The 11,505-nt window shown below is 36.8% G+C and overlaps 1 non-coding gene across 1 annotated transcript; it reads right to left on the reverse strand.

Moving 5' to 3' along the window:
- Positions 1–5,499: 5,499 nt before the first annotated feature.
- LOC145557184 (small nucleolar RNA R71) lies at positions 5,500–5,606 on the reverse strand. The gene has a single exon (XR_014092235.1). It is a non-coding gene; the product is annotated as a small nucleolar RNA R71 (small nucleolar RNA).
- Positions 5,607–11,505: the final 5,899 nt, after the last annotated feature.

Below are 11,505 nucleotides of genomic sequence, written 5' to 3' on the forward strand. Positions count from 1 at the left end.
GACATGATCAAGAGAATAGAAGACATCATAAATACAACAGAGGACATCATTTATACTATAAAAGACATAATTAATAGAATGAAAAAGGTAAAGTAATAAATTACCGAATTCAATTCTGATAGAGTTTCATTGCGATCACCATTATATAACTCCATAACTTTGATTAAATAGAGACCACAATCAAAATATTCGTTGGATGACCTCCATTTAAAATTAAGATGCTCATTGCCCCAGTTTTTAAGATTAAACAAAACAAGATGTTTGAAAATTTTTCAACCAGCTGAATATACTGCATCAATCTACATACATAATTAAATATTGAAGTTAATAATGGAAGATAAAATATATTACCTACATAACATATTAAAAATACTTACCAACAGATCATCTCCACCCTTATATTTTATAATTTTATCCTTTCGGTTGTCAATGATCTCAACTGCAAGACTTCTTTTCTTATTTCCAATAGTATTTACAATAATATTTGCATAATGATTGTGCTTAAGAACAAGGAAAAAATCTTTAAAAAATTACACGATATTATTAAAACAAATGAGGAAATAATCTATCCAATGCAAAGATATAATAAACCAATAAAGAAATAATCTATCCATTGCACGATATCATGAAAACAATAGAGAATTTAATTAATGTAAGACGAAATCATCAATGACATGGAGCATTTCAGAAAAGTAAATAAAAGAAATGACATATGACAACACGGGATATTAAAAACAAAATAGAGGAAATCAAGAATAATAATTTAGGATATCATAAATCAATTCAGGATATCAACTACCCATATAAAAAAAAATCTATCCGTGATGTATATGAAGAGAGCAATAAAGGAAATAATTTAACAAACGGGGGATATGATAAAGCAATAAAGGATATCATTAAAACAAAAATAGAAATAACAATACATGATATCATATAACAACTAGAGGAAATCATATACTTATATTCACGATATCATGAAAGAAACAAAAAAAAAAATCATCTATCAAATGTAAAGTATCAATGAATTACTATAAGATATAAAAAGTTCAGTAAAGGATATAAATAAAACAATGAAGAAAATAAATAAAACAATAGAAAAATACCAAATCCAATTTGTTGAACTTAATTCTTGGAAATTTAGCACACCACCTTTGTATCTCTAGCACAACTTCATGATCAGAAATGTCTATTGGTTCAAATGAAGATTTTAAATCCTCCAAAGTCTTTTTTGAATCCAAATAAGCAGCATAATCATCACCATTACACAAAGCCTCCATCACATCCTCTGCTTCTTTTACATGTTGTTGTCTCTTATTATACTTCTTTATTCTTTTATGTTGCCTATCAACTTCATGCTGTTAAAACAAGAACACCAAAAATAATATAATGTAAAAGGAATTATTAAACATTTATTTAAAAACAAAATAGCAAATGTACTCACAAAAACACTGAGTGTAAACAAGAATTTCCGGATACACTTTTGTCCATCTGGAAATTTACTGCCATACTGACTCTCAAGTTCCATTTCTTTCATGTTAAACAGAAAAGCAAAACAGCTGACAAAATTACCAGCCACCCAAGTACCAAGAGCTAAAGTTAATATATCAAACTTGGTGATGAAATATTAATGTATAAGCAAGAAAACTCTGTAAGGGTGTCTCCTTCAAGTTCTAACATAAGATCTGCCTTCTTTTGTCTGCCTTGTGTAGTTTCAACAATCTCCAGCGATTCTTCTTCTTTACTAGGATCAAAAAACAAAAAAATCAAATAGCTGCTTCTCTTCTGCAGTAAATGATTTATAATCCTTCTTTCTTTCCTGCAATGTCCTAGCCACAAAGAAATCACTGTTTTCTTCAGGTATTTCAACTGGTAAAGAAGGTACTTTAGCATTCCTTTTTTTAATCCTTCTTTGTTTCAATTCCTTTGACCTTTTCTTTCTCTTTTCAGAATCAACAACAATTTTCTTTAATATTTCCTTACGATCTTCTTGATTCAGAGGAGTATCAACACTAACAATAACATGACCTTGCACAGGTATTGCAACAGGAGTCTGAACACAGACATGAGAAGAAGAACTTGGTGTACAAACAGAAATAGGTTCAGATGTTTTAGAAGCAACAACACCAATATAAATTATTGGTGTATGAATAGAAAGAGGTACTGCAGAAACATTAACTTCACCAATTGCATAAACCTTTGGAGCAACAACAAAACCAGAAGAAACAGGTAGAACAGAACCTTTTTCTGAAGTAGCAGATAACCTTCTATGCTTTTCCATTAACACTAGCAATATCTAACTAGTCTGCCCTAACTGCTTTACCTATAAAAGATATAATCAAGTAAAATAGAACAAAATAGATGAAATCAAATAATACATAAAAAATTAAATTAAGTAAATAGAGGATATCATACATGCAAAGAATATAAAATATCAATAACATATGTAATCAATAGATAATAATAATATCTTAAATAAATCTTAAAAAAATATTATTATTCTCAAATAAATATCAATTACATAAACCACTCAAAAATACTAGTATATTTTACATTACTATTTAACATAAAACATTGCAAAATGTTTTGTGTTGAAGATACCTCATTAGGATTTTGCTGCCCAGAGGAAGAAATAGGATTAGAAGTAGTAGAAGAAATAGACAAAGAAGCAATAATAGTGGTAGGAGGAACAGAAGAAACAGTGATAGCAGGAACAATAGTGGTAGCAGCAACAACGAAAGAAGCAGGCGAGCAGAAGTAGCATCAACATCAGAAACAGGAAGAGAACAAGAAGGAGGAGGTATTTCTTGACTGTCAAAAAGGTTAAACTAGGAAATTTAAAACCAACAACTATCTTTTTAACTACAAAATCAACAGCAACTTCTGGAGTAGATTCATCAATTCTCTTTTCCACATTAACTTCTGGAATAACATTATGATTTGAGTCCAAATTTACAGCTGGACTTGATTCCAAACCCTGACAAGTTATTTTTGAAGAAGCTATCTGTTTAATTAAAGAATCCAAACCAACTTCTGGAATAACATTGTTATTTGACTCCAAATTTACAACTGGAGTTAATTCCAAATCACCCTGAGAAGTATTCTCTGAAGAAGCTAAAATCCCTTGTACATCTCCCTGCAAATTATCTTTAAGGGTCCCAGACTCCAGTAAATAAATATTGTTTTGATTCAAATCATTTGAAGTCTTGTTCTTATCAACCAACACAGGGTATCCCTAGTTCTTTTCAACAATCTCTTTTTGTTTCACAAAATTCTCTTCTACTACATCAAGCATCTAAAAAAACTCTTCATTCAAGTCAAAATCTAACTCTGGCTGAGAAGCTTCTTCTGATAATTTTTCTCCATCTTTCCTAAGATCCTGAATCAACTCAATATTAACAGAAGCGCTAATATGTCCAATTTATATAGTGTTTTACCCCCGTCCCATGGTCATAATTAGTGGTGTTTTTTGCTCTTTAGAGCCACTTTTATTACTAATTTGTGTTTTCTAGTGTTTTTGTAGCTTTGCTTGAGTTTTGTAGGAAATTTCACATTTGGAGCGTTTTCCGGGTTTTTCACAAAGCAACTACGAGCATTAGGAGGACACGACCGTTTTTGAAGCCCATGACCGGTTAGAGCCGGTGATTAAGGGCTTGGTATGTGATACCGGGGAAATTGGATCGAGTATTCAAGATCCGAAGAGGAAATCCGGATTGGGCCGAAGAATCGAGCCCAATCGAAGTCCAAGCCTCGAAGAAGAAGCCGGGCCCGATCGGGCAAGCTTGCGCCCGATCGGGCGGGGCGCACAAAGAAGCAGCAAGAAGAAGACGCTCCCGATTGGGTGAGCGTAGGCTCGATCGGGCGCGGCGCACCAGGAAGGGCGAAGGAAAAAAGGCGGGCCCGATCGGACGCGTGTTTTTTAGAGGACCTGATTAGTTTTCGATTAGGATTTGTTTTAGGGATGTTTAAGTACGATTTTTGTACGTAATTTTGATTACCTTCTCTCTTTTATATTTTCTCTCTCTACTTAGAATATTTTCTCTCTCTTAAATTCTCTCAACTATTGTTCTTAACTTCATTCCTTAATCCAGATTTCTTTTGGTAACAATTTCTTCTCTTTTAATTTTAGTTATTTTATTTAATTCTTTCATTATGTCTTGCTTTATTGATTTGATTAGTTTAGATTTAATTATGCTTGAGTAGTTTTATTTCTAGGGTTTATGGGGATCTAATAAATAATATGAAAAGGTAATTGTGATTGTAGATTATCAATGCTTGATTAATTTCCTATTGATTGATTTAATGCTATGCAATTAGGTTTGGCCAGATTTAATTGTATGAGTTTAGCAATATAAATTCGAGATTCGACAGATGAAAATTGATGTTTAGGCTTAGTTTCAATAGGCGGACTAATTTATAAATGGTTAATTCGAGATTCGAAAGATGAGATTTAATACCGGTAAATTAACTCTGTGATTATAATACGTAGCGAAAGCCCTTTATAATCTGATTGATTGATGCTTGATGATTGCTTATTATGATTTTCCCTGCAATATTGTTTATTAGTGAACCTATGCCCTACGTTTTCCCTTCATTGATTTATACCCTTTTTATTCCCTTCCTACTCTTACCTTTTAGTATTTAATTACCTTTTTACAACAATTTGTTACTTGATAATTTAGATTGCATTTAATTAATTAGGAGTAAATTGACTTGTTTCCCTGTGCTTCGACCTTTCTTCCCTATCTACATAGTTAGTGAATTTAGGTTTTATTTTTGATTAGGTGAATACAAATTGAGCCTGTCAAAATTTGGCGCCATTGCCGGGGAAACGGTTTTATTTTTATTTTCTGATTATTTTTTGTAGTCTAGATTATCCCCTTTTGTCTTAGAGAACGTTAGTTCTTTGAGGCAATTCTCATATTTGTCTTTTAGTTCCTTGTTTATGCACAGGTTTTCCAGATCAAGTTACATTCCATTCGATCCTGAGATCGAGCGCTCGTTCCATAGACAAAGGAACCTTTATAGACAAATTCTGGCAGGTTCTGAGGAAGACAACAATCGAAGAGACCCTCCCTCTGATTCTAGCGACGCAGATTTTCCTTCAGATTCAGAATTAGAGATGACGGCCCAAAAGAAGCTCATTGACTATTCGCAGCCGAAGCTCACAGATTTCCCGCACCTTACTCCCACTCCGGCTCTAGATGGAGTTCAATTTGAGATCAAGCCCCAATTTATCACTATGATAGAGAGGAAGCAATTCAGTGGAGCTAAGGGTAAGATCTCAATCTTCACATTGTAGATTTCTGCCAATATTGTAACACCATTAGACAAGTCGGGGTCACGGAGGACCAAATCAGGGAGATTCTTTTTCCCTTTTCATTATGTGGAAAAACTAAATTATGGTTTAATGGTTTGAATAGATCTGCACTTGGTATTACTGACTGGGAAACTCTTGCTCTGAATTTCTATAATAAATATTATCCTGCAGAGAGAACAGCGGTACTAAGGAGCGCTATTCAGAACTTCGCTCAAGAGGCCGATGAAACGCTATATGAGGCTTGGGAGAGGTTCAAGGATCTACAGAGAGAATGCCCCCACCACAATCTAGCACAATGGCAATTGATCCAAGCTTTCTACAATGGACTTGGAAATTCATCTAGATCATTTCTAGATTCTGCAGCTAGTGGGAGATTCATGAATTTAAATGTGGACGATGCAGGACAGGTTATCGAAGATATGGCAATACACAATTCCCAATACGGGAATCCAAGAGGGTTTGCAAATAAAAAAAAACATAATGTCGATTCCGTATCCTTTTTACAAGCTCAATTAACGTCTATTTGTCAAAAATTAGATAATCTTACTACTACTCCTAACTCTGTAGCTAATGTTTCTGCTGTTGCTAACAATGAAGCTTTTTGTGAAAATTGTGGAATTGTAGGGCATTGGGAGCAAGATTGTAAGAGTTCCATGGAACAAGTTAATGCCTTCCAAACCTATAGGCAGAATAACCCATATTCCAACTCTTATAATTCTGGTTACCGGAACCATCAATATCTTTCGTACCGGAGTACCAATGTACAAAACCCTCCACCTCCACAACAACCACAACAGCAACCCCCACCACAGCAAAAATATTACCATCAAAATTCTGGCCAAAAAAGCCAAGCACAACCCTCATCACCTTCTGACCCTGCCATGACAGAAATTAGAGCAATGCTTACTAATATGCAAAAGCATATGGAGAGTAGGGATGCGCAAATTGATTCTATTTTAGCCCACAATAAAATCATGGATAATCAAATTGCACAACTTTCATCTACCCTACAATCCCGTCAGCAGGAAGCTCTACCATCACAACCTATCCATCCTACAGATCATGCCAATGCAATCACTCTAAGGAGTGGTTTACATTATGATGGACCTCCTATGCCAAAGGAAGATGGACCAGTTCCTGATCCAGATTCCTCTATACCAAACGCTAATCCTGCTAACCCTACAGGACTACAAACAGATACTAACCCTTCTAATGTTTCTTTGTAGGGTAAATCTCAGGATAAGGGAGGATTTGTGCAGAGCCCGGTTATCAAACTACTGTTCCCTAATAGACAATTGAAGAGTAAGTTTGATAAACAATTCGGTAAGTTCTTAGAGGTTGTGAAAAACCTGCAGGTAACAGTTCCTTTCACTGATTTAATCACTCAGGTTCCTGCATATGCTAAATTTATGAAAGACATTCTGACTAGGAAAAGGGCCTTTAATGAGGTAGAAATTGTAGCTTTTACAGAGGAGTATAGTGCCTTATTTCAAAATAAATCCCCTCCTAAATTAAAGGATCCCGGTAGTTTTTCTATCCCTTGTCATATAGGGAATATTTTTATTGATAAAGCTTTGTGTGATTTGGGTTCCAGTGTCAGTGTTATGCCATCGTTTGTCTGTGCTAAACTTAATATGGGAGAATTAAAAGTTACTAATATAACTTTGCAAATGGCAGATCGTTCTGTAAAATACCCCCTAGGTATTCTAGAGGATGTCCCTGTCAGAGTTGGTAAATTTTTTATTCCTGTTGATTTTGTTGTTGTAGACATGGAAGAGGACACATAAATACCCATTATATTAGGTAGGCCTTTCCTCCATACTGCAGGAGCCATTATTGATGTGAAAAATGGTAAACAAACCCTTTTTGTTGGTGATGATAATGTTACTTTTAATTTAGGGAAAGTTTAGAAAGGACCTATGCTAGAGGAAAATTGTTGTTATATTGATGTAATTGATATAATGGATGATATTTGTGATGATAGCTTGCCACAGGTTCTTGTAAGGGATCCCCTGGAGGAAATTCTTTGTGGGAATTTATCTGCAGACAATGCAAGCGTCTGGGTTAATGAAGTACAGGATATTAAAAGAGCTCTTTCCTTAAAAGAGTTAGACCCCAAGGAGACAATGAAGGTAGTAAATTTAGTTTCAGGAATCGAAACCTGTAGAGGTCAAGAAACCTGAACTAAAACCTCTCCCTTCTCATTTAAAATATATTTTTCTGGATGAACGGGAACTATACCCCGTGATCATTAGTACTGAACTCAATGACCTACAAACTTCCCAACTTCTAAGGGTTCTCCAAACCCATAAGAAAGCAATTGGGTACAGTATTGATAATCTCAAGGGTATTAGCCCTGATTTTTGTATGCACAGGATACATTTAGAGGATAACTATAAGCCCTGCATTCAACCCCAAAGAAGATTGAATCCTAACATGCAGGAAGTAGTCAAGAAAGAGGTTATGAAACTACTTGATGCAGGTATTATCTATCCTATTTCTGACTCCAAGTGGGTAACCCCGTGCAGGTAGTGCCTAAAAAAGGTGGGATGACTGTGATCACTAATGAAAAAAATGAATTAATTCCCACTAGAACTGTAACAGGGTGGCGTATGTGTATTGACTATCGTAGACTAAATATCGCCACTAAAAAGGACCAATTCCCCCTCCCCTTTATAGATCAAATGCTTGAGAGGTTAGCTAACCATAAGTTCTTTTGCTATTTGGATAGGTATTCGGGATTTTTCCAAATTCCGATTCACCCTGAAGATCAAGAAAAGACAACTTTTACATGCCCTTATGGCACTTTTGCATATCGTAGAATGCCCTTTGGTTTATGTAATGCCCCCGCTACCTTTTAACGTTGTATGATGAGCATCTTTTCTGATTTCATAGTGTCTATTATGTAAGTATTTATGGATGATTTTAGCATGTATGGTTCTTCATTTGATTCATGTCTAATAAATCTCGCTAAAATTTTAAAACGATGTGAAGAATGCAACTTAGTTCTAAATTGGGAGAAATGTCACTTTATAGTGACAGAGGGAGTAGTTTTAGGTCACATTGTATCTGACAAGGGCATACAAATAGACAAAGCTAAGATTTCAGTTATTGAGCAATTACCTCCCCCGGATAATGTTAAGGGAGTTAGAAGTTTCTAGGGTCATGCGGGGTTTTATCGTCGCTTTATCAAAGATTTTTCCAAAATCGCTAAATCACTGACTCAGCTTTTGCTCAAGGATGCCCCTTTTATTTTTACTAGCAAGTGTCTTGAGGCTTTTAAAAGGATTAAGCAGGCTTTGATATCGGCACCCATCATATGTTCTCCCGATCGGAACCTCCCTTTCGAGATCATGTGTAATGCAAGTGACTTTGCACTAGGAGACGTGCTCGGACAAAGAAAGGACAAGGTTTTGCATGCTATTTATTATGCAAGCAAAACTTTGGATGAAGCCCAAGTCAACTATGCCACTACGGAGAAGGAGTTTCTTGCTGTTATATATGCTTTAGAAAAATTTAGATCATATCTTGTTGGTTCTAAAGTCATTGTTTTTACTGACCATGCAGCGTTGAAGTACTTGATAGCTAAGGCGGAATCAAAGCCAAGGCTACTCCGATGGGTTCTTTTGCTCCAAGATTTTAATATCGAAATAAAAGATAAAAAGGGAGCAGAGAACGTAGTGGCAGACCACTTGTCTCGTATCAGGTATGATGAGGGTAAGGATTCTCTTCCTATAGATGATTCTTTCCCTGATGACAATCTGTATGCAGTTGTAGAGCAACACCCATGGTATGCCGACTTTGCTAATTATTTAGTGGGTGGTACTCTACCTCCTGACTTGTCTTACCAACAAAAAAAGAAATTCCTTTCTGATGTTAAACATTATTTTTGGGATGATCCTTTTTTGTTTCGTGAGTGTGCAGATGGATTATTTCGCAGGTGTGTTCCCGAATGGGAAGTCCACGGTGTGCTTACTAGTTGCCACACCTCACCATATGGAGGACATCATGGCCCCACTAAAACGGTGGCCAAGATTAATGAGTCAGGTTTTTATTGGCTTACAATGTTTAAGGATGCTAACACTTTTGTGCATGCTTGTGACTCTTGCCAGAGGACTGGCAACATCTCGCGGCGGCATGAGATGCCTCAAACTGGAATTTTGGAATTTGAAATTTTTGATGTTTGGGGTGTTGATTACATGGGACCGTTCCCTTCTTCAAAAGGGAACCGCTATATACTTGTCACCGTCGACTATGTATCCAAGTGGGTTGAGGCTATTGCTACTCCTACTAATGATGCCAAGGTGGTCCAAAGACTTTTTAAGAAGACTATCTTTCCAAGATTTGGCGTGCCTAGAGCGATAATCAGTGACGGAGGATCTCACTTTCATGAGCGGAAGTTAGACACCCTCCTCAAAAAGTATGGTGTCTACGATGACATGTTTAGCCTACCATCCCCAAACTAGTGGCCAAGTTGAAGTTTCTAACCGTGAGATCAAGACCATTCTAGAGAAGGTGGTGGAAAAGTCAAGGAAAGATTGGATCGATAAGTTGGATGACACCCTTTGGGCGTACAGAACTGCGTTTAAGACCCCAATAGGTACTACTCCATATAGACTCGTGTACGGTAAAGCATGTCATCTCCCGGTCAAATTAGAATACAAGGTATATTGGGCTATTAAGGAGCTCAATTTGGATGCCAAATTAGCGGGAGAAAAGAGATTACTTCAACTTAACCAACTCGATGAATTTAGGTTGACGGCCTATGATAGTGCTTGTGTCTACAAGGAGAGACAAAAAGATGGCACGACAAGATGATCCTTCCGAGAGAATTGAAAGAGGGTGATAAAGTGTTGTTGTTCAACTCTAGACTTAAACTATTCCCATGAAAGTTGAGCTCAAGGTGGTCGGGTCCTTTTACTGTAAAAAGGGTCAATAAATTCGTTCTGTGGAGGTTTTCGATGAACATGGTAACGAGTTCAAGGTTAATGGCCAAAGACTCAGGCTATATCATGAGGGGGCTACGATTGGTGCAGTTGAATTACTTCACATAAGCAGTTCCGATTCATTTTGAGCTTCAATGTGGTAAGAGGGTCGTGCGGGACCTAGATAAACCAGCGCTTTGCGGAAGGCAACCCATATTTCTTGCTTTCTAGAATAGTTTTTCATTATTTTTTTATTTTTTATTTTATTTAGAGAGGTGAGGAGAGTGAAATTTTACCCTTCATAAGTGTTTTTGTACAGGTTTTAGATCGTAAAGTAAGAAGTTTTCAAGAGAAAAAGGTGAAGAAAAGAAAAGCTCTAAATTGGGTACGGGCCCGATCGGGCGAGGTCCGCCCGATCAGGCGCACACTTGAAGGTCATAATCGAGCAATATTTCGCCCGATCGGGCAAGGAGTCCCGATTGGGCATGAAATATGGATTTTATTGGAGATTTAAATCGCCCGATCGGGAGAAGCTCGCCCGATCGGGCGCGCAAAGAAGGAAGAAAATCAAGGGAAATTTCGCCCGATTGGGCGGAAATTTGGAGAAATCGAGTGACACAAAAAGAAATATCGGGCGAGCAATGTGGCGATTCCAAGTTCGAGTTCGCGCCCGATCGGGCGCGCATTTCACATTTCAGCAAAGATCATATTCGCCCGATCGGGCGAGGCTCGCCCGATCGGGCGCGTCTATTTCCAGGCCGTTTTAAATCTCTTTCTCCCCCTTTCTTTTCTTTTTCTTTCTTACTTCTTATTCTTCATTCACACTTTCTCTCTCTAAAACCTCCATTTTCAAACCTCCAAACTGACTTTCTTTCCAAGATCTTCTCAAATTCATCCATCAAAACCCAAAATTTTTTACATATTCTTAATCCTCACACCTTCCTCTACATTTTCCACCAACTTTCTCCCACTTTCTCTCAAAATTCCTTAAAATCCTTAGAGAGAGAAAGCTTCAATACCCAAATTTTTCACTACAAATGGCTTCCAAACGATCTAGACAACAAAGGGGTGAAAGTTCTAGGCAACAACAACCGAAGGTCGACCCGGAGCTTCAAATACCGAGATGGGAGGAGGTTGTTATCACCTCAACAGAACAATACGCAGGTAATCTCTACTCGTTTCGTTCATCATCCTACATTGTCTAGGCTAGGTCTTGATAAACCCGTAGAGAAATTGTTTAAGGGTATAGGAATGAGTGGTTTC

The sequence above is a fragment of the Chenopodium album genome, chromosome 8 (genome assembly GCF_948465745.1).
Source record: "Chenopodium album chromosome 8, dcCheAlbu1.1, whole genome shotgun sequence".
NCBI classification, from domain to species: Eukaryota; Viridiplantae; Streptophyta; class Magnoliopsida; order Caryophyllales; family Amaranthaceae; genus Chenopodium; species Chenopodium album.